We start from the raw sequence: 22883 nt of genomic DNA on the forward strand, positions 1-22883 counted from the left end.
TTAATCATTAATACTTTATCATAAAACACAATAAAAGCTACTCTCCCTTCTTCATAGAATAGAGAAACTTTTATCTTTCTGCCTACTTGATTCTTCTTTATTCGTTCTGCTATTCATTGAAACTCATTCAACCAACTCAGAATTACACTTAATCTTATAAGTATAATCATATTTACTAAGCTTTAGTAAATCATGACGAATATCTTTATCACTCATGTGGTGGACTTGATCAACATACAACCTAGTGTACTCGATCTCCTAGTCCTTCACTTGACACTTTGTCAAAGAATTAGTCTAATCTACAAATATGAAAGTTTTCATTCATCACGCAACCAAGTTGCATGATTCCGAGTTTCTTTCCAATTGAAACTTGGGCGATAAGAAACTCTCCCTATTTGGTAAATTCTTAACATCTCCACAAATAACATAATTAAGAATCAAATCCATTATTTCTAATAATAGAAACCTTCAAACATCAATCTTTCATACACGCCATTGCAAGGATAAATAAATAGATAAAATCAAAATTTATTTTATTACGGAAAAATTTGTCCTTACAATGCAATTCATTTGAAAAACTATGTTATTACGTATTTCTTAGCAATCTATTCTAACTCCAAGTAGTAGCTCAAGAATCTAATCTTCAAGCAATGCTATCGAAATCCACTTTCTTCACGATTAGATTCAGCTCACTTCTTCCCTTAAGCTTCCTCTTTTTTTTCGATCTGACAAAACATCAAAATGTAATCGTATCACATCATATATTAAGAATCTAGAATAGGAACTTAAAAGAGTAAGTTAATGGATTTTACCTGAAGCATAGCCATACGTCTTGATTCTCCCATCTCTTAGATTTCTCAGGTAGTTTGGGCAGCTTCGTCTCCAATGCCCCTTCTCTTGGAAATAAAATCAAATGGACTCCTTTGGCATAGCACATCGGACAATCACAGACTTAGTTCTTAATGAGCTTCCAATGTTGCCAGTGTCCATTGAAGTTTGGGAGTTTGATTCACCAGATAAATTTGCTTGACCAGCCCGCCAAATCATTGCTAATTAAGAAGCTATAAGCAAATAGGTGAGATCAATGAGGGTCATGTCGTAGTCCATCATATAGTACTCTCTAACGAACTCACTATATGATTCAGGAAGTGACTGAAGAACCCAGTCAACAACCATTATTTCTGAGATATCGACACCCAACATCCTTAACCTATCAATGTGTGACTTCATCTCTAAGACGTGTGTACACACAGACTTTCCATCTTCATGCTTAATCGCCAATAGGGCTTGAGTGAGCTTGAACTTTTCTAGCCTTCGAACTTCTGGGTTACTGGTTCCTCGATCATATCGCGGAATATCATCTTCATTTGGCAAACTTGTTCCAAGGGATTTGCGAAGACCATGATTGTCATAACTAGACATCTACAAAACGGGAGATCATTCAAGTTAAGTTGATTAAATTCCTTGATGTAACTGTTGGGTTTTGAGCATTCTAACACTCCTATGGTGTGCATGCAACCCTATAAACCTTGGATCTATGTTTTCTCTATTATGCATGCAAATAAGAACTTTCCAAGGCTTTAATCCTAACTAGCATATTATGAAGTTCTTATACTACAATGTTCTAGTTAGATGACATACCTTATGATGTAGCTTGATGTCTTCAAGCTTTAAGAGCTTAGCCCCAATAGTGTGAAAGCCTCAAATGGAATCACAAATCATCAAAACACCTTGGAAGACTTTAGAGAATATGGATACTTGGTTCTATCTAGTGAAATTGGCTAGCCCTTCTTAGTGTACCACACTAGTTCCCATTTCACCAACCAAGGACATCTTTATATAGTATGGAGACTAGGATTAAACCCATGACCATTCATTTCATATGATCCATGGGTTAAACACTCCATGTACTATCCATGAAAGCTTAGCCCAACCTAAATGAACTTGGCCCATTCCATATATATAAGAGTCCATATTTAATTAGTTCATTTTGATCACTTAATTAATTCTAAATTAAGTCTTGAACAATACTAATTAAATAATATGATTCCATATTAATATATTAGAACTTATAATATATTAATATTAATCATAAATATACTATTCTCGAAAGACTATCCATATAAATTGTGTCGGTGAAGTGCAACCCAAATGGACCATGCCGGGTCGGGTCAAGTACATAACAAATATAGTTATGGACTTAGACATTAATCCAAAGGTCTCCCACTTGGATAAGTCTAAAACTATTCTTGCGTATGACTTCAAAACCTAACTGGCAATCGTAGCTCTTAAAGTCGCTATCGAACTCTGATCTTGTCAGCGAACTTGTCCATTAGATAAGGGATCATATATTCCTCCATTCTAGATATCATATGGACTGAGACATGGATTATAATCATTCTCTCTGTCCATTTGTTGTTTCCTGATTTCGGATTCATGATGATTGACTGATTGAACAAATCAAATCAGTCCTGGCTTGGCCAAGCTCTCACATGTGTCATCATTAAATCATCGAAGGCCCACAGATATCGCTTTTATCCCGAAGGTAAAAGGAATGGATAAACTTCGACTCATATGGCTTGTTCTACTACTTGTTGAATCATACACAAAGGCACGTTTTATAACACTGAGTTACCGAATGCGTTTTCGTGCAATCAATGTACAACCAACTCATAGTAACAACTCATATCTCTAGGTTTGAAAAATATAAGATATTATCGTCTCATGATCACTCGTGATAAAATCCATAAAGTGATTCCAATGAGCGCGGGTTGAATCCAATACTCAGAACTTATGAGAACTCATGAGTGTTGTAGCCCTTTGTCCAACACCTTAGACCTCTACAAGCCAACCCATGACAGTCTTGATTCATATCTACTTCCAACATATGACCGACTGTGGATGGATTGAATAACTTAGTCATTCCAGAAGAATAACCTAGTTTATTCTGGAAGTCAAAACATGCAAAATGAAACACAAGAATAATTGAATCCAATATGGTCTCAGAACTTATGAATATAAATAAAACACCTTTTATTTATCACCATATGATTACACATTATTGATTCTATACTGTTTCAGCTATCAACTTTATTCTTGAATTTAAAACAATAGTTGCCCCATGCTCCAAGCATGTACACTATGTTTTCTTAAACAATAGCTTTGCCATACACCAAGTATGCACTCTATGTTTGTCTACGATCCTTACTTTGTGACTTAGATTGATTGAACATAACTCCAATGATCATCTTTCCACAGTCCCAAACCCTTACTGCAAATGCAAGAATTCGAAATTCATGCCATTTACTGAAATCTGTTAGATTCTAAACTTATATGCATTGATCCTCTTGTAATGATTATGCGCAAATTCAGAAAGACTTGTCAACAATCATTACAAAGTATTCCAAAGAAGATCAACTCCTTGGAAACATCCTTCTTGCATTAAGTTTCCTAATCTTACAGATTGAATACTTTCTAACTTTGAACCATTTCCATATTCCATTTTGACTATCACTTCTGAACAAGAGTTGCCTCTTTTCAGACTATGTCAATATGGTCCTTCCAAAGTCAACACTATACTTCCAACTGTCCTTGAGCAACCAATCCTTGGTAAACCTTAGATTGTGCTCGACAATTGCTTAATCCTTTTAGTCATATCCAGTTCTAAAACTTTTCCCTTCTTAATGCCCCAGGCATTTGGAAAATTTTAGAAAGGATGAATATAGCACATGTAATCGATCCTATATCTGAAGCATATGGAACACGATTCATGATGTCTCACATAAAGACTAAACCAGTCTTTTGCTATAATATTTCCATTTCTATTTGCCAAGTTCTCATAATTCAGATTATGAAAAGGGATGTCGTAATCATAATCGAGTTTTAGAACGCAAATAATGGACCCATATATAGAATTTCCTTATTTTGAGCCATTCCAACATGAAATTCACATATATTCTTGACTAAATACGATTAAAACCTCACTCCAGGCTTTCGGATTTGAGATGAAGTATAATTTCCTCTCCCTTAATTATAGCAAAACAACTTTTCCCAATTGAGACCTTTTGTTTTCTATAATTAAAATTGCTAACTTGCAACCTTTATCATGCTCCTACTAACATGATGATTAATAGCATAAGACTTATGCTCCCACTAGCTTTGACATGTACCCAAAAATCAACTAGACTTCTAGAAATCAATACTTTATTGACTTTCTTACCAAAGTTCAGATTTCTGATACTAGATTGCCTTGATAAGACTTTATCAATATCATACACCTCTCTTAGATAGCTCACATGTGTGTCTAAACAATTTCAGAACTATGAAAAGGGATGTCGTAATCATAGTCTAAATTGTTTAGACCTTTTGCCATTTCTCATAAGTCAATGTTAGTGTGCCGGTTAACCACGCACGCTCAACTAACGACTTTGAGAACTGCAAATATCACAATTGCTATCTACTTAAAATCTACTTAGTGAAAGAGTTTCCTTACCATCATTTTCATGAATCGAAGAGAAACCTTATGACACTTAGATTTTATGGTGTAAGTGTTCATATCCATGTGAATTTGTCAAACCATAATCACAAGACTAGGTTAGTGACAAATCCTAACTCATATGGATTGAACTTGTGCAATCTCAATTTCTTGCCACTTGGCAGCTCAAGGGCCTGCCATTGCTTCCAAGTTGTTGTGCAACCAATTGAGAACTCTAAGAACTCATATGTAAAGTCAACTTTAATTGGAATGGGCACAGAATATGTCAACACAATAGGTTATAAACCTCAAGTCGTGTGCTAGTGAAGAAATAGAGGTTTTTGTTCTTGATTACTTCTTGAACCCTTTCAGGATCTTTTAGACTCCCACTGTCTCCTTGACCTATAAGACTTTCTTGCCAAATATTCAAGAGATAGTGTGTGGATTCTAATCAAGACAAACACTTAACACAATTAGCCTTAGTTGGTCTTTGTTTTATCCAAAACACCACAACTTACCAATTTCAAATGTACAAGAGTAGAAAACTTTTACTCTTACATTTGACAAGTGTTTTAAACCTTTCTTTAAGATATGTCACTCAACTTACAGTCTTGGAGTATGACCCTAAGACTCGTTTTGAAACGAAGTATGAATCATCTTCTTGATTTGACCACTTCAACAATTCATAGCTCCTCTTTTTAGCTATCAGAATGCAGTTAGAGGATGAATTTTGATAAGGTCTCAAAATCATTAAGATGATCTTAAAACATGATACTAAAGTACTCTCCCATCTTTTTGTTGGATTAGTGTCTAAGTCCATAACTATTTTGGTATGTACTTGACCCGATGGTGCATGGTCCTTTTGGGTTGCCTTCACCAAAGCAACTTGATACGATGAATTATGGAGAGAAAGGATTAAATATGATTTATTAATATATTATGGGAATAATATATTAAAGGAGAAATCATATTGTTTAATTAATATTAGTCAATAATTAATTGGTAATTAGTTTTGTGACTAAAAGAGATTAATTAAACTTAAGGACTAGAATTGTAATTATAAGATAATTGCAATTTGGGCCATGGATTGCCTTGAATCAAGGGGTGGATGAATTCTATGGGGAAACCCATAAGGAAATCGTACATGGGCTTGATTAAAGGAGTCTATGGGTTACTTAGGGCTTAAGCAACCAAAATTAGGGTTTCCTTGTTAGATAACCCTAATAGCCTCACTATATATAGAACCCTTAAGGCTCAAAAACGTTGGGAACATCTCTTCTAGGGTTAGAACACGTTTTGGGCAGCCTCCATCCTCTCTCCTCTTCATCCTCTTGCTTATGGTGTTTGTAAGCCATTAGAGGAGTGACACTTGTGACTCTAAGCCTTCCAAAGTCAATTCAAGGAGGAATTGGGATTGTTATTGCTACATAACAATCAAGGTAACATTATAAACCTATTCTAATATCTAATATGATTATTTGTATGCTAGAATTAGGATTTATAGTCTTGGATTCAAAGCATGTACAATAGAGAAACCTAGATCCAAGCATTAGGGTTTATATGAGCACATAGGATGTCTTATGACCAAAACCCATCAGTGGTATCAGAGCCTAGACTGGTTTCAATTGTATTGATGCATTACATGTTCAAAAAAATTCGATTTTTTGATGTTCTGGAGGCTGGACTCGCCGAGTCCATGCAGACTCGACGAGTCCAAGCTTGACTCGACGAGTCAACTCGTCAGATGGGGATATCTTCGCGATTTCTTGCTGTTTTTGCTTATGGATAGTTACCTTATCATATTAGATCAATATAAATCCGATTTTATGATATATTTGACTATATTCTTGACCTAATTGAAGATATTTATCAATTAATAAGATAATTGTTTCCTTATGTGATAATTGATCAATTATTTTGACTAAATTGATAAATTGTTTTGCAAGAAATCATTAAATGAATAAAATATGGATAATTATGTGATTAATTGTTAATTTAGATTATTTGTTATTTGATCCTTGTTGTTATGAAAAGTTTCATATTTTCCCCTTAGGTTTTATAGTTTAAATTTGAACCCAAAAGTTTTGTTGTTTTGAAATTTAAATAGTTAAAACCCTAATGTTTTGAAAAAGGTTTCAAAACTTGCTCTCAAGTTTTGGAATTTAAATTTTCATTAATAGTTTAATTTTGATGTATATTTAAATTCTAAACCCTAATTTTTTGAAATGTTTCAAAACTTGCCCTCAAGTTTTGGAATTTAAAAGTTGATTAAAAGTTTAATTAGGAATGTTAAATTCTAAAACCCTAGTAATGTTTTGAAAAGTTCAAATCACTCCCTTATGGTTTTATTAATCAGTTAAGGTGTATAATTAAAAGAAGTTTAATAAATCCATAAAAGTTTAGGTATACAATTTAATTACATTAAAAGTATAATTATTTAATTAGACCACCTAGTATTTTAAAAGTGTAAAATACACCCTATAGTATACATATAACATTAAAAGTCTAATATTATATATATGTATGAGTAAAAGTCAGTCTTACCGTTAGTAGGCCTCATTCACGAAGCTAGTCAATAAGGGGTGTTTAAGGAAATTGCCTATAAAATGGCGATTGAATGGGTATCCACTCTTACCCACCACACTCTTGACTAGTGGAGGGTCATTAGCCGAACGGGTAGGATAGGAAGAAACCTTCCATTATAAGTATAATGAAGTATAAAAGTAACTAAATGTTTTCATAAAATTCCCAATCTTAGTTACTTAGGCAAAAGTGAATTGATGCAATTCCATGAAATTACACTTTGTGCCCTTGCGAAGACGTTAGTGGAGCGTGTGTGGTTTACCGGCACACTAAATGGTTCTAAGCAAAGGTAGCAAAGGGTGACTCAATGTTTGTCATAGTTCGGTGGAGCGTGTGTGGTTTACCGGCACATCGAATAGGTGACTGTAACATGTGAAGGCACCATGTAAGTTTGCATGGTTATTCACACCCGCTTTGTGATCCTCGGCATCCCAGTCACAAACAAGAGGGGCATATTGAGATTTAAACATGCCATTGAAAGTTCAATGAATCTCAAAGGGTCTAGGAGTGTTCATAGATTTAAAACTTAAATTTCTTTTTCGTTTTTCATGGTGGAAATTAGTGAATCGTCATTCACTTACCTTCAAATGTTCTGCAATTTGGGTTACGGCATCCCTCTCCCGAGTTGTAGAATATTGTGTTGGGTCCTAGCCTTAGTATCTCATTTGGGTGATTTGCTAAGGACTCAATCAATCAACTAACTTGAATTCATTTTCTCCCGTATTGTAGATGTCAAAGTTCGACAACTATGGTCTTCCCAAATCCTGTGGAACAAGCATTCCACATGAAGATGATATTCCACGATTCGATCAAGGAACAAGAAATCATGCTTCACTCCCTCCACCTCCTCCAATTATTCTCCCTAACCCACAAGTTCAAAGGCTTGAAAATTTCAAGATCACTCAAGCCCTTTTGGCAAGTAAACATAAAGAAGGAAAGTCGATGTGTGCACACGTCCTAGGGATGAAGTCGCACATTGATAGGTTAAGAATGTTAGGATCCGTTGTTTGTGAGAAAATGACTGTTGATTGGGTTCTTCAGTCACTTCCTAACTCATATAGTGAGTTCGTAAGAGAGTACTATATGATAAACCACGACGTGACCCTTATAGATCTCACCTATATGCTTATTGCTGCTGAATCAGAAATGGTTTGGCGCAAAATTGATTGGTGAATCTGCCTTCAAGACCTCTATGGATATAGACAATGGCAACGAAAGACATGCTATGATCGAAAAGTTTGATCATAAGAGAAAGGCGATGTCTGAAGTAGTTCCATGTCCTGTTCCAATAGAGTCAATTTGCTTTTATTGCCAATAGAAGGAGCATTAGAGATGAAGTTGCCCTATTTACCTAAGAGATCTAAGAGATGGGAGAGTCAAAACGTATGGCTTTGCTTTAGGTAAAATCCATTGACTAACTCTTTTAAGCTTCTATTCTAGATTCTTAATACATAATGTGATAAGATTACAATTGATGTTTTGTAAGATCGAAGAATAGAAAGGAAGCTTAAAGGAAGAAGTGAGCAGAATCTAACCGTGAAGGAATGGATTTTGATCGCATTTCTCGAAGATTGGATTCTTGAGCTACTACTTAGAGTTAGAATTAGATTGCTAAGAAAGATGTATTAGCATAAGTATTTCAATGAGTTGCATTGTAAGGACAAATTTTTCCGCAATAAAATAAATTTTGATTTTAAATTTTATTTATTTATCCTTACAATGGCGTGTATGAAAAATTGATGTTAAAATGTTTCTATTATTAGTAATAATGGATTTGGTTCTTATTATGTTATTTATGGAAAGTCGAGAATTTACCAAATAGGGAGAGTTTCTCATCGCCCAAGTTTCAATTGGACAGAAATTTGGAATCATGCAACTTGGCTGCACTATGAATGAGAAATTTCATATTTGGAAATTAGACTAATTCATTGACAAAGTGTCAAGTGAAGGACTTGGAGATCGAATACACAAAGTTGCGTGTTGATCAAGTCCACCATAAGAGTAACAAAGATATTCGTCATGAGTTACTAAAGGTTTAGTAAATATGATTATACTTACAAGATTAAGTGTAATTCTGAATTGATTAAAGGGTTTAGATCAATAGCAGAACGAATAAGAAGAATCAAGTAGGCAGAAAGATAAAAGTTTCTCCATTCTAAGAAGATGGGAGAGTACCTTTTATGCTTTATGATAGGTCTTAATGATTAAGAACCATATCTCAATTGATCCTCTAAATGAGTCTTAGTACAATAGTATGTCTAAGAAGAGGAATCAAGAATTGAAGAAATGGTTAAATCAAAAAGTCAATCATACTTCGTTCCAAAACAAGTCTTAGAGTTAAGATTGTGACAATGAGTGACAAGTATTAAGAAGGTTTATAAATATTCATCAATTGTGGAAAGTTGTGATGTCTTGGATAAGACAAAGACCAACTGGGACCAAAGTTATGAAGTGTTTTGTCTTGATAAAAGCTACACTAACTCTTGAATATTTTTTTGTCAAGAAATGTTTATTGACAAGAGAATCTTATATGTCAAGGAGTCAGTGGGAGTCTTAATGGTTTTGAAAGGGTTCAAGAACAAATCAAATAAACATTATCGATCATCACTAGCACACGAGTTGAGGTTTACAACCTATCGTGATGACATTATTTTGTTTCTGTGCCAATCCAATCGAGTTAATTATGCATGTGAGTTCTATGAGTTCTCATTTTGAACGCATAAAAGGCAAAGCACCTTAATCAATGAAAGGTACATTGATAGGAAAGAGTAAGCTGCTTAACTACTTGGAAGACATGGTGGGCAGCTGTGCCACCATAAGGCAAGAAATCAAGATTAAGAAAGATCGGTCCATATGAGTTTGAATTTGTCGTGAACTTTGGTTTTGACAAATTCACATGGATAGGAACAAATACACCGTTTAAATCTAAATGTCATAAGATTTCCTCCTTCATGAAAATGATTGTGAGGAAATGCTTTCACTAAGAAAGATTTTAAGAAGATAGTGATTGTAAAATTGCATTCTCGAATTCGATTATGGTTACGGTATCCCTTTCCATAATTTGAATTGTGAGGTTTGGCAATTGTTTAGACACTCATATGAACTATCTAAGACAAAGGTGTATAAGTTCAAGAAGCCTTGATAAAAGATTATCAAAGCACTAAGTATTAGAAACATGGACTTAAGAAAGTCAATAGGTATTGTCTTTCTGAAAGTTAAGATGTTTATGAATACATGTCGAAGCTAGTGGGAGCATAAATGTTATGATTGTATGATTATTAAGGAAAGTATTGCAAGGTTATCAATATTAATTATAGAAAACAAGAGTCATACTTTGCAAAGTTGTAAGAGTTGAAAGGTTGTTTTGCTATAATTAAGGGAGAGAATATTATGCTTCATTTCAAATCTAAAGGCTTAGGTTGAGAAATGTTAATAAATTTAGTCAAGGGTACATAGTGTGTTCTTAAAATTTTGATTATGATTACGACATTCCTCTTCACAATTCGAATTTTGAGAACATAGCAAATAAAACATTATGCGTCGTGTCCCATATGCTTCGGGTATAGGATCGATTCAAAATGTTTTAATGTTTGACCATTCTAAAATTTTCCAAATGTCTAGCACATTTAGAGGGAAAAAGGACTAGAATCGGTTTTGACTAAAATAATTAAACAACTATCAAAGGACAATCCAAAGTTCGACGAGGATTGGTCGCTTGTGAGTAGTTGGAAGTATAGTATTGGAAATTATGGAAATGTTTCCATATTGGATGGACCATATCGACTTTATTATGAATAGATAAGATTCTATTAAGAATGAGTTGTCACATGGAAAATATGGAAGCGTGTTCATATTGGGAATTGAATATTGAAAATCTATGTCTAGATTAGAAACCTTTATGCAAAAGGATGTTCAAAGGAATGTACTTTGAGTGAGAGACATCATATCCATGGAATTGTCTTGTAACAATCTCCGATAGAGGACTTTGTAATATCATTGGCAATAGTCTTTGTGACTTTGGTGCAGTGACATTACGAAAGGATCGTTGCATAAAATGTTGGAATCTAGCATATTCTATAAGTAGCAAGAATTTGATATTCTTTCACTTATGAAAAAGGATTTGGAGTTGTGAAATGAGAATGATTGGAAATGTGTTCAATATGATCTATTTCACAAAGTAAGAACCATAGGTAAACATTGTGTGCATGCTAGGAGCATGGGACAAGTGTTGTAATTCAAGTAAGAAGTTGATTACCCGAAACGACAAATAATGAGTAATCAATATGGTGATAAATAAAAGGTGTTTTATTTATGCTCAAAGGGTTGAGGCCATATGGGATTAGTATTATTCTTGTGTTTCACATTTGCATGTTTTGACTTCCAGAATAATTGAATTTATTAAGAATAATTGAATTATTCGAACGGGCCACAGTCATTCATATGTTGGAAGTAGATATGAATGAAGACTGTCGTGAATTGGTGTGTGGATTGTCTAAAAGAGTATTAGACATAAGCAAATGGTTGCTGCAACATTCAAGAGTGCTTATGAATAAGATTTGAGCATTGGATTAAACCCACGCTCACTTGGATCACTCCATGAAATGTATCATGAATGATTGGTGAGACGATAACATCTTATATTCTTGAAACCGAGATGTGTGAGTTGTACCTTACAAATCGATTCCACATTGATAATATGTAAACGCACTAGTAACTTGGTGTTATAAAACATATTGTTGTGTGTGATTCGGTGAGTGAGTGCAAGCAAGCATTGTATCAAAGTTTATCCGTTCCTTTTATTCAAAGTAGGATGAAAGCGATATCTTTGGGCCCCTCGATGATTTTGTGGTGACAAACGTAAATGCTCGGCCGGGCTAGGGCTAATTTGATTTGTTCAATTAGTCAGTCGTCATAAATCGGGAATCGAGATATAGTACAAAGAGAATGATTTGAAATCATATCTCATATGATATCTAGAATGGAGGAATATATGATCCCTTATCTAAGGACACGCGTATCTGATAGGATCAGAGTTGGCAGCGGCTTTGGAAAGCTACGATTGCAGATCAGGATCTGAAGTCATACGCAGAATTGTTATTAGACTTATCCAAGTGGGAGACTGTTGGATTAGTGTCTAAGTCCATAACTATTTTGGTATGTACTTGACCCGATGGTGCATGGTCCTTTTGGGTTGCCTTCACCAAAGCAACTTGATACGATGAATTATGGAGAGAAAGGATTAAATATGATTTATTAATATATTATGGGAATAATATATTAAAGGAGAAATCATATTGTTTAATTAATATTAGTCAATAATTAATTGGTAATTAGTTTTGTGACTAAAAGAGATTAATTAAACTTAAGGGACTGGAATTGTAATTATAAGATAATTGCAATTTGGGCCATGGATTGCCTTGAATCAAGGGGTGGACGAATTCTATGGGGAAACCCATAAGGAAATCGTCCATGGGCTTGATTAAAGGAGTCTATGGGTTGCTTAGGGCTTAAGCAACCAAAATTAGGGTTTCCTTGTTAGATAACCCTAATAGCCTCACTATATATAGAACCCTTAAGGCTCAAAAACGTGGGGAACATCTCTTCTAGGGTTAGAACACGTTTTGGGCAGCCTCCATCCTCTCTCCTCTTCATCCTCTTGCTTATGGTGTTTGTAAGCGATTAGAGGAGTGACACTTGTGACTCTAAGCCTTCCAAAGTCAATTCAAGGAGGAATTGGGATTGTTATTGCTACATAACAATCAAGGTAACATTATAAACCTATTCTAATATCTAATATGATTACTTGTATGCTAGAATTAGAATTTATAGTCTTGGATTCAAAGCATGTACAATAGGGAAACCTAGATCCAAGCATTAGGGTTTGTATGAGCACATAGGATGTCTTATGACCAAAACCCATCACTTTTCAGATTTGAGAAACGTTAATCCTTCTGCCTAATTTGATTCTTCTTATTCGTTCTGTCATACATTGAAAATCTTCCAATGTTTCAAAATTATACTTGAGCTTGTAAGTATAATCATATTTACTAAAACTTAGTAAATCATGACGAATAGTCTTATCCATCTTTTGTGGTGGACTTTGACAAGTGCATAAGAAAATGCACTTGATCCCTTAGTCCTTATCTTGACTCACACATCCATGTGAACAAGTAGTTAGTCTTAATTTTCCAATGCTCGAAAGTTCTCATTCATCATACTATCCAACTTGCATGATTCCAAGTTCCGGTCCAATTGAAACTTGGGTGATGAGATCTTTCCTTATTTGGTAAATTTAGACACTACCACAAATGAAAGAATCAAATTCATATTTCCACTCTTGCTATTAATGGAATCATATAAGCAACAATTTTGCCTCAAATGCCATTGTAAGGATATTTTAAAATAAATAAAATCAAAAATTTTCTTTTATTTTAAAACTTTGCGGAAGAACTTGTCCTTACAATCCATATGAAAACTTGTTGTTATCTATTCCTAAGCAATATCTCATAACTCCTAAGAAGTAGCTCAAGAATCCTATCTTCAAACTATGCGATAGAAATCCATCTACGCGATCAAATTCAGCATATTCTTTCTTTAAGTTTCTTCACTTTTCTTTAATTCTTAAAACATCACCATGTGACCCAGTCACATCATGTATCAAGAATCTCAGAATAGAAACTTAGCAGAGTTAGATAGTGGACTTTACCTGAAGTAGAGTCAAACTTATTGACTTTAACATCCTTAGGTAAAATTGGCAGCTTCGCAACTAATGCCCCTTTCTTTGGCAATATAAACATATGAACCCTTTGGTAATGGTACGCGGGACTATCACAAACTTAGCTTTTCTCTTTACCATTTGGTCAACCGAGTTGACTATGGCCGATCCCTTTCCATTGGGAAGAGAATGCTTTTCTGGATTTCCTGTGTCACTATTGTCAATGTCCATCAAGTTTTTAGGAAGTTGATCATAGCAAATAGATAAGATCATTAAGGGTCTTGACATAGTCTGTTTCATAGGTGTCCCAAAGGAACTCACTATGTGACTTAGAAAGTGATTGAACCACCAACTTTCTCAAGACTTTGACACCCAACTCTCCAGGCTTGTCAATATGTGACTACATCTCCAAGATGTGACCACACATAGACCTTTACTTGCCAATAGGGCTTGAGTGACCTTAAACTTTTCAAGAACTTGTGGGTTAGGGAGAATAATTGGAGGAGGTGAAAGAATTATGATTTCCATGGGACATCATCTTCATTTAGGAAAGCTTGTTTCAAGAGATTTGGGAAGATCATAAATGTCTAAACCAGACATCTTTTGGGAGATATTCAAGATAGTTGATCTAAAGTCCTTAATATAACACCCAATATGAAATATTAAGGCTAGGACCCAACAAACTATTTTATAACTTAGAAGAGGGATGCCGTAATCCAAGCTATAGAATATTTGAAGGTAGGTGAATGACGATTCACCAATTTCCACCATGAAAAACGAAATAATTAATTAGGTTTTAATTGGATTTGAAATTCCTAGATCTTTGAGATTCATTGAACTGTTCAATGGCATGTTTCAATCTCGAGTGTGCCCTTCAGGTTTTGTGACTAGGATGCCGAGGATCACAAAAAAAGGTGTGAAGTAACCATGCAAATTACTGGGTACCCTTAAGTGTTTACCCCTCAATCGATGTGCCAGTTAACCACACACGCTCCATCGATACTATGATAAACATTAAGTTACCCTTTGCCTACCTTGTTAAATACGAGTTAGTGTGCCGGTTAACCACACACGCTCCACTAACCGACTTAAACAAAGTGCAAAGTGAAATTTCATGGATTAGCACCTTATTCACATTTTCCTAAGTAACTAAGATTGGGTATTATTAAGAGTTTAGTTACTTAGTATTTATCATTAATACTTTTAATGAAGGGAGAATTATAGTCCTGTCAAACCCGTTCGGCTAACGACCCTCCACTAGTCAAGCAAGCGGTGGGTGAGAGTGGACACCCATTAAGTTGCCATTTTATAGGCAACAACCTTATACCCACCTTATAGATCGGCTTCGTGAATAAGGCGTACTAGCGGTAAGACTGACTTTACTCTTATACATATATATATTATTAACTTATAATATTATAAAGTATAAGGGTTGAATTTTAACTTTTAAAATTCTAAGGGCTAACTTGGAATTAAAGTATTCATAAGAGAAACTTTTTCAAATTCCAAAACTTGAAGGCAAGTTTTGTAACTTTCAAAACTTTTCTATTCCATAACTTATGTGTTTAAAGTAGTGTTAATTAAAAACTCTTCAAGTTCCATAACTTGATGACAAGTTGTGGAAGACTTTAAACTAATAAAAGAATTAACTTTTCTTTATTTTATAACTTATGGAATTAATTAAGGTTACATATTTTATTACTTAATGAAGAGACTCTTGAACTTCCATAGCTTGAGGACAAGTTATGGAGTCATAAAACTATTCAATGAGACAAGACTCTTCATTTTGTAACCATTGCCAACTTTTATGAGTTTTATGAAACTTAAATGTGACCTTTCATGTAACTTGAGGACAAGTTACAAAAACAAATTTTAGAATCATCTCTTAGACTAAAAATGGATTGAAAACAACTATTCAATTAACTTATCTATTGATCTAAGCAACTCATAAGAACAAGATAATTCAAATCAAACTTTTTCATGTAATTAGTCTAAACCTTAAACTAATACAAAACATGAATCTATTAACAATTATCTTTGAAATTTGATTAGCATGAACATCACCACATCAAAAACAAGTTTATAAGTCCAAAAACATCTTAGGGTAATGTTCCTAGTCCAATTCCAGCCAAAAAAAGTCGATTTTATGCTGTCTGGGGTTCCAACTCGTCGAGTGCACGAACCAACTCGGCGATTTGGATGCATTTTGTCTTGGACTCGACGAGTCCATTCATGGACTCGGCGAGTCTGCTGGGCAGACAGCATCAAAACTCGATTTTTCAGCTTCTATTGCAAGTATAAAAAGAAAACAAGCCTAGGCTCTGATACCACTGTTGGGTTTTGAGCATTCTAACACTCCTATGGTGTACATGCAACCCTATAAACCTTGGATCTATGTTTTCTCTATTATACATGCAAATAAGAACTTTCCAAGGCTTTAATCCTAACTAGCATATTATGAAGTTCTTATACTACTAAGTTCTAGTTAGATGACATACCTTATAATGTAGCTTGATGTCTTCAAGCTTTAAGAGCTTAGCCCCAATAGTGTGAAAGCCTCAAATGGATTCACAAATCACCAAAACACCTTGGAAGACTTTAGAGAATATGGATACTTGGTTCTCTCTAGTGAAATTGGCTAGCCCTTCTTAGTGTACCACACTAGTGCCCATTTCACCAACCAAGGACATCTTTATATAGTTTGGAGACTAGGGTTAAACCCATGACCTTTGATTTCATATGATCCATGTGTTAAACACTCCATGGACTATCCATGAAAGCTTAGCCCAACCTAAATGAACTTGGCCCATTCCATATATAAGAGTCCATATTTAATTAGTTCATTTTGATCACTTAATTAATTCTAAATTAAGTCTTGATCAATACTAATTAAATAATATGATTCCATATTAATATATTAGAACTTATAATATATTAATATTAATCATAAATATACTATTCTCAAAAGACTATCCATATAAATTGTGTCGGTGAAGTGCAACCCAAATGGACCATGCCGGGTCGGGTCAAGTACATACCAAATATAGTTATGGACTTAGACATTAATCCAACAGTAACACCCAAAAGAAACATCGAGGCTAGGATCCAACATAATACTCTACAACCTAGAAGAGGAATGTCGTAATCTAGTTGCAAAATATTTGAAGGTAGGTAAATGATGATTTACCAATTTCCACCATTAAAAACGAAATGGAAGTTTAAGTTTTAAATGAATTAAAACTCCTAGATCTTTTGAGATTCATTGAACTTTTTAATGGCATGTTTAAATCTCGCTTATGCCCTACAAGTTGTAACTGGGATGTCAAGGATCACAAATAAGGTGTGAATAACCATACGAATCACGTGGTGCACTCAATGCTAGTATCACCTAATCAATGTGCCGGTTAGCCACACACGCTCCATTGAGCTATGACAAACATTGAGTTACTCTTTGCTACCAATGTCATCCCTAAATTAGTGTGTCGGTTAACCACACACGCTCCAATAACGTTTGACAAGGGTACGAAGTGTAATTCCATGGATTAGCATACAATTTCACATTTTGCCTAAATTAACTATGATTTGGGAATTTGTAAAAGCATTTAGTTACTTTGTACTTCATTATACTTATAATGAAAGGTTTCTGTCCTATCCTACCCGTTCGGCTAACGACCCTCCACTAGTCAAGAGTGTGGTGGGTAAGAGTGGATACCCATTCAATCGTCATTTTATAGGCAATTTCCTTAAACACCCCTTATAGACCAGCTTCGTGGATGAGGCCTACTAATGGTAAGACTGGTTGTTTACTCATACATATATATAATATTTGACTTTTAGTGTTATATATAGTATAGGGTGTATTTTACACTTTTAAATTACTAGGTGGTTCAATTTAATAAATTATACTTTTAATTTAATTAAATGTAAACCAAAACTTTATGGGTTTATTAAATCTCTTTTAATTATACACTTTATATAATTAATAAAACCATAAGGGTGTAAATTGAACTTTTCAAATTACTTGGGTTTTAGAATTTAAAATTTCAAATTAAGACTTTTAATTAATTTTAAAATCCAAAACTTGAGGGCAAGTTTTGAAACTTTTCAACACATTAGGGTTTAACTTATTTAAATTTCAAAACAAAACTTTTAAGTTCAAATTTAAACTATAAAACCTAAAGGGTGAAATTAAAACTTTTTCACAAGATAATTCAAATCTAAATTACAAATAATCAATATTTATCTAATAAAATAAAAGATTATCTAAATTTGACAATTATCTTCAATTTTGGCAAGGATAAACTCCAAATATTGATAAAAATCGGATTTTATTAATATAAAACGTTTTAGGTAATTATCTACAGCCAAAATAGGAAGAAAATCGTGAAATATAGCTGTCAGATCCATGGACTCGCTGAGTCAGGAACTGGACTCGCCGAGTCGACTTGACTCGCCGAGTTCATCCACTGACTCGCCGAGTCAGCAAGGCAGAGGGCAAAAAACTTTGTTTTTCATGCAAAAAAACGATCAATCAAGCATCAAATTCACTAAAAAACAGTCCTAGGCTCTGATACCACTGATGGGTTTTGAGCAATACAACGATCCTATGGTGTACATGCAAACCCTAATAGCTTTTGGATCTAGTTTGTCTAATGAACATGAAATTGAATATCCAAAGCTATAAACCCTAGATCTATCAAATAAGAACTAAAATAAGGGTTTAGTAATTACTTTTGATTGTTATATTGAAATAACAATCAATTCCTTGCTTTGATTGGCTTCAGAAAGCTTAGTGCCTCAAGTGTTGCACCTCTAATGGAGTCACAAACACCACTAATCAACTAGATGAAGAAGGAGAAGAGAGGAGGCACCCAAAAACGTCTAGAAACCCTAAGGATTCAGTTACCAACGTTTTTGGGGCCTAAAGGGTCCTTTATATACTTATGTGGGCTATTAGGTTTTCAGTCAAAACCCTAATGGACAGCTTAAACTCTAAGCAGCCCATGGAACCTTTTGGATAAGGCCATGGACGAAAATATGATGGGCTCCAATCATAATTTCGTTCATCCATTTTTCCTTTAGCATTCCTTAGCCCAATAACTCAATTATCCAATAATTGCAGTCTAGTCCCCTATATTTAATTAATCTCTTTTAGCCACAGAATTAATTCTCAATTAATTCTTGACTAATATTAATTAAACAATATGATTTATCCTTTAATATATTATTCTCATAATATATTAATAAATCATAATTAAACCTTTCTTTCCTTAATTCATCCTACATATTGCTATGGTGAAGGCAATCCAAAAGGACCATGCTCATAATCGGGTCAAGTACATACCAAAATAGTTATGGACTTAGACACTGTAAGTCCCTAATTTGCTAGTGTATCAGTCAGATCCATTTGATGGTGCAGAATCCCAATCAAACGGATGATGTCAGACAAAATAAAAGAGAAGGAGAAGAAGAATTAATATGAATCTTGTATGTATTGATATGAATTATGATCCGGATACAAGAGATTCACACACACATAAAAGCTCCTGTTTCTCTCTGGCCAAAAACTCTCTAGGGTTCATCAATCTCTACTCCTCACCCTAACACCTCTATTTATACTAGGGAACATGGGCCGGATAACTCATGGGCTGTAAATGAGTTTACGGCCGTAAACTCAGCCGTAAACTAGGCAATAAATTAATAAAATATTACATAAAAATAATTGCCCAGAAAAGTAAAGTATAAACCATATTTTGACCCAACAATCTCCCCCTTGGTTTATAGCTTTCTTTTCTTAATTGACCCAACAAGCTCCCCCTAAAAAGTAGTTGGCTCTTCTTGTCAATCTTCAATGAGAGCTTGGCTTTAGCTTTAACTTTCAATTTCTTCACAGCATCAGGATGAACATATGAATCTTCAATGAATGACTTCATCTTGAGCACTTGAGGTTTTCTTCAGAATTTGGCATTGAACGCACACTGGGTGAGGAGGCTTTACGTACTGATTTTTGAAAGATAGTGCTTTTAGCTTGAGAATCTTTAGAGAGAACATCAGAGAGAACTAAACTTCTAGATCACTTCAGCAGGTACAAAGATAGCAGCAGACTGATTGAGGAGGCTTCAATGCAATCTGTCACATAATCTTCAATTGCAGCTTCACCTTGCTTCTGGGGTTGAAGGATTGAATGTTGAAAGAATAATCTTCATTTCTTGCTCCTTCGAATGCGAATTCTTCGATGCTCACGGACGAGGCTTTGGCTCAGAAATCTTCAACACAAACTCCATGAGTCTTATCTATACCTGAAATCACTTTTCAAGACAAAACAAAACTAAAAGAAAACAGAAACAAAAATATTTTTGGATTTTTGATTTTTCTGAACAAGAAATAAAACAGAAATAACACTATTTTTGGATTTTTTAATTTTTCTGATTTTTCTTTGATTTTTTTTATTTTTCTGATTTGTTTTTAATTTTTAATTCTCCCCTAATATTTAAATTAGAAGAAACTATGACAAATTTAACAAAAATAAAATTGATATCTAACATTAAGAGTGATTTGGGATCAAAGTTTTTAGACAGCCTTTATCCACTTGTCGGTACCTTCCATATTCACATCTTTGTCTGGTCGATCGTCAGTATTGTTGTCCACTTAAACACGAAAAATTGTGACAGATTTAGGATATACTATTTGTTACAAGACAAGGTGAACTTAAAAACCTAAAATTTATATCTGATCCTAATATCTTAGATACTATATCTTAAGGTCCATTCATCTGACGATGACCAGGGATATTGTTGTCCACCTAAATTGAGCAGCGAGATCTATAGACAATCTGTATGAGTTCAATTTTAAGTGTACTGGAACGTGTTTCCCGCTTCCTGATATGCCCCAGCCATCAAGAACTTCCAGAGTACTCCTTACACCGGGTGAGCAGACAACCATTCAGAGAGAGAAGAGATTCAGAATTCTATTGCTAACTACTTCAGAGGGGTTGAGAAGAAGAAGGTTGTATATGCTGTGTACCAGGTCGGATTAGAAGTCGCGCAAAGGAGACAGCATATGGCTAACAGATAAGAAGTATTTCATATATATATATATATATATATATATATATATATATATATATATATATATATATATATATATATATATATATATATATATATATATATATATATATATAACCTGCAGAGAAATAGAGTTGCATATGTTTTGTACCAGGTCGGATTGGAAGTCGCGCAAAGGAGACGACATATGACTAACAGATGGAAAGAAAGAAAATGATATTCTACAGACCTAATTTATCGGAATTTACCAGTTGCCCCATCCAACCGGAATTAAGGACAGAATCCGCACATCGAGGAAAAGTTAAACCACGGTTCCAAGTACGGGTTCAATTAATGTGACGAGTAGATTCCCATATATATCTCCCTGCTCAACCTATCCGAGCGTCGTATTGTCAGGCTGAATGGATCTAACTAAGTCAAGATTTGTCAAGTCTATAAATTTCCTAAGTTCAAATCTCCCTAGTCAAGTCCATTTAAAAATTTTCGTGCCTACCGACGCATCAAACCAGAGCATAGACCCTTCAACTTCGGGTACGTTACGCAAACTCAAGTTGCCTATTATCACTTAATAATATCACTTCCCAAAATATCTCCCTAAAGCACATTTCATAACAAACACATTTTTTTTATTTTCTGATTTTCTGATGTTTTTGGATTTTTTTAAAATTTTCTAATTTTTGTTTTGTTTTTATTTCTCCCCCTAAATTTGTGCATAGGAGAGAAACGAAAGTAAATGCGCAAATTTAAACTATCCTAAAACAAAAATTAGTCTTTAAAGAGAATCAGGTTAAGAAAAACATAGGAGTATTAGAGAAGAAAACGCAAACCATAAGTCACCGACTGAATTTGCATTCAGAAGGTCTGAGAACAGCAAGCATAATCTCAGAACAGATCCAAAAGTTCTTCATATCATTAAGCATTAACCCTGTTTGTGATCTCTTCCTTTCTTCCTTTCCCGCAAAAGGACACATACTCTCAAACAAAATTCCGAGTGTTGTATACTTGAGAGATGCCTCCTATCATGTGCTTGGAACAGCCACTACCAACAAACCGATGTATGATGATATGCCTCCATAGCTGCTCTGACACAGGGCGGGATCAGTTGGTCTTTGGAACCCAGTCCATTTTGAAACTGGGTCGACCTTTGTCATCCTTGCACGATACTCTCTCCCATGACATGTCCTGCTTATCACAAACAGAAGATGTAGAAATATTAGAGTCATTAGTTGATTTGGGAGATTGAGCCTTTGGTACCCATCTATATTTGGGTTTAACCCATTTCTTTTTTGATCCGATGGGTGCCTCGGCACTTGCTTTGGAACTTGAAGCCATCTGCCTAGATGACTTTGACCTAGCCGGTCTTGGTTTTGTTGGGGCATCTCTTGGATTGGACTTCTTGGTCGGCATTCCCTCCTTGCCCTTGGGATTTTGATTCTTGGCCTTGGAAGATTGATTCTTGGTCTTCTGCGCGTTCCAATCAGCATTGTCTGAACGTGACCTTGAGGGGTTTCTTTTGGAGAATCTCCATCTTGGTGCGTTCTGCCACCTTTGTGCATAGTAGGGAACGTATGTGCGATTTGGAAAATTTTGGGCAATGTGACCAGGTGTTCCACAGTGAAAACATGTCTTTTTCTTCACTGTGAAGTTGTTTCTTCTTACCCCTGGTGGTGTATCCATGCCTTGTCTCTTGTTGTTCCCACATGCACACTTGCCACAAGAACTCTGTTGTGTTGGAATTGGTGGCCTGTATTTACCAACGGCATGTTGATTAGAAGCAACAGATTTAGAGTTCAAGGGGTCGTTTGTTTGTTCAGAAGAACTCTCCTTGTTCTCATCCTCTGCTACTTTACCTGCACATGTAACAGAAGCATCAGTATTTTCAACATTAATAACTCCTCCTGACACAAATCGAGCTCGTTTTCCATATCGAAGATGTGGCTCCCTGTCAATTTCTTCTTGTTTCATAGGGATGGATGTGTAGTTATGATTGTAAGGAGGAGGTATACTATCATACCCTAGACCCTTGTGTTGATTGCTTTTAAAC

The sequence above is a fragment of the Lactuca serriola genome, chromosome 4 (genome assembly GCF_051521515.1).
Source record: "Lactuca serriola cultivar US96UC23 chromosome 4, Lser_US96UC23_V15, whole genome shotgun sequence".
Lineage (NCBI taxonomy): Eukaryota > Viridiplantae > Streptophyta > Magnoliopsida > Asterales > Asteraceae > Lactuca > Lactuca serriola.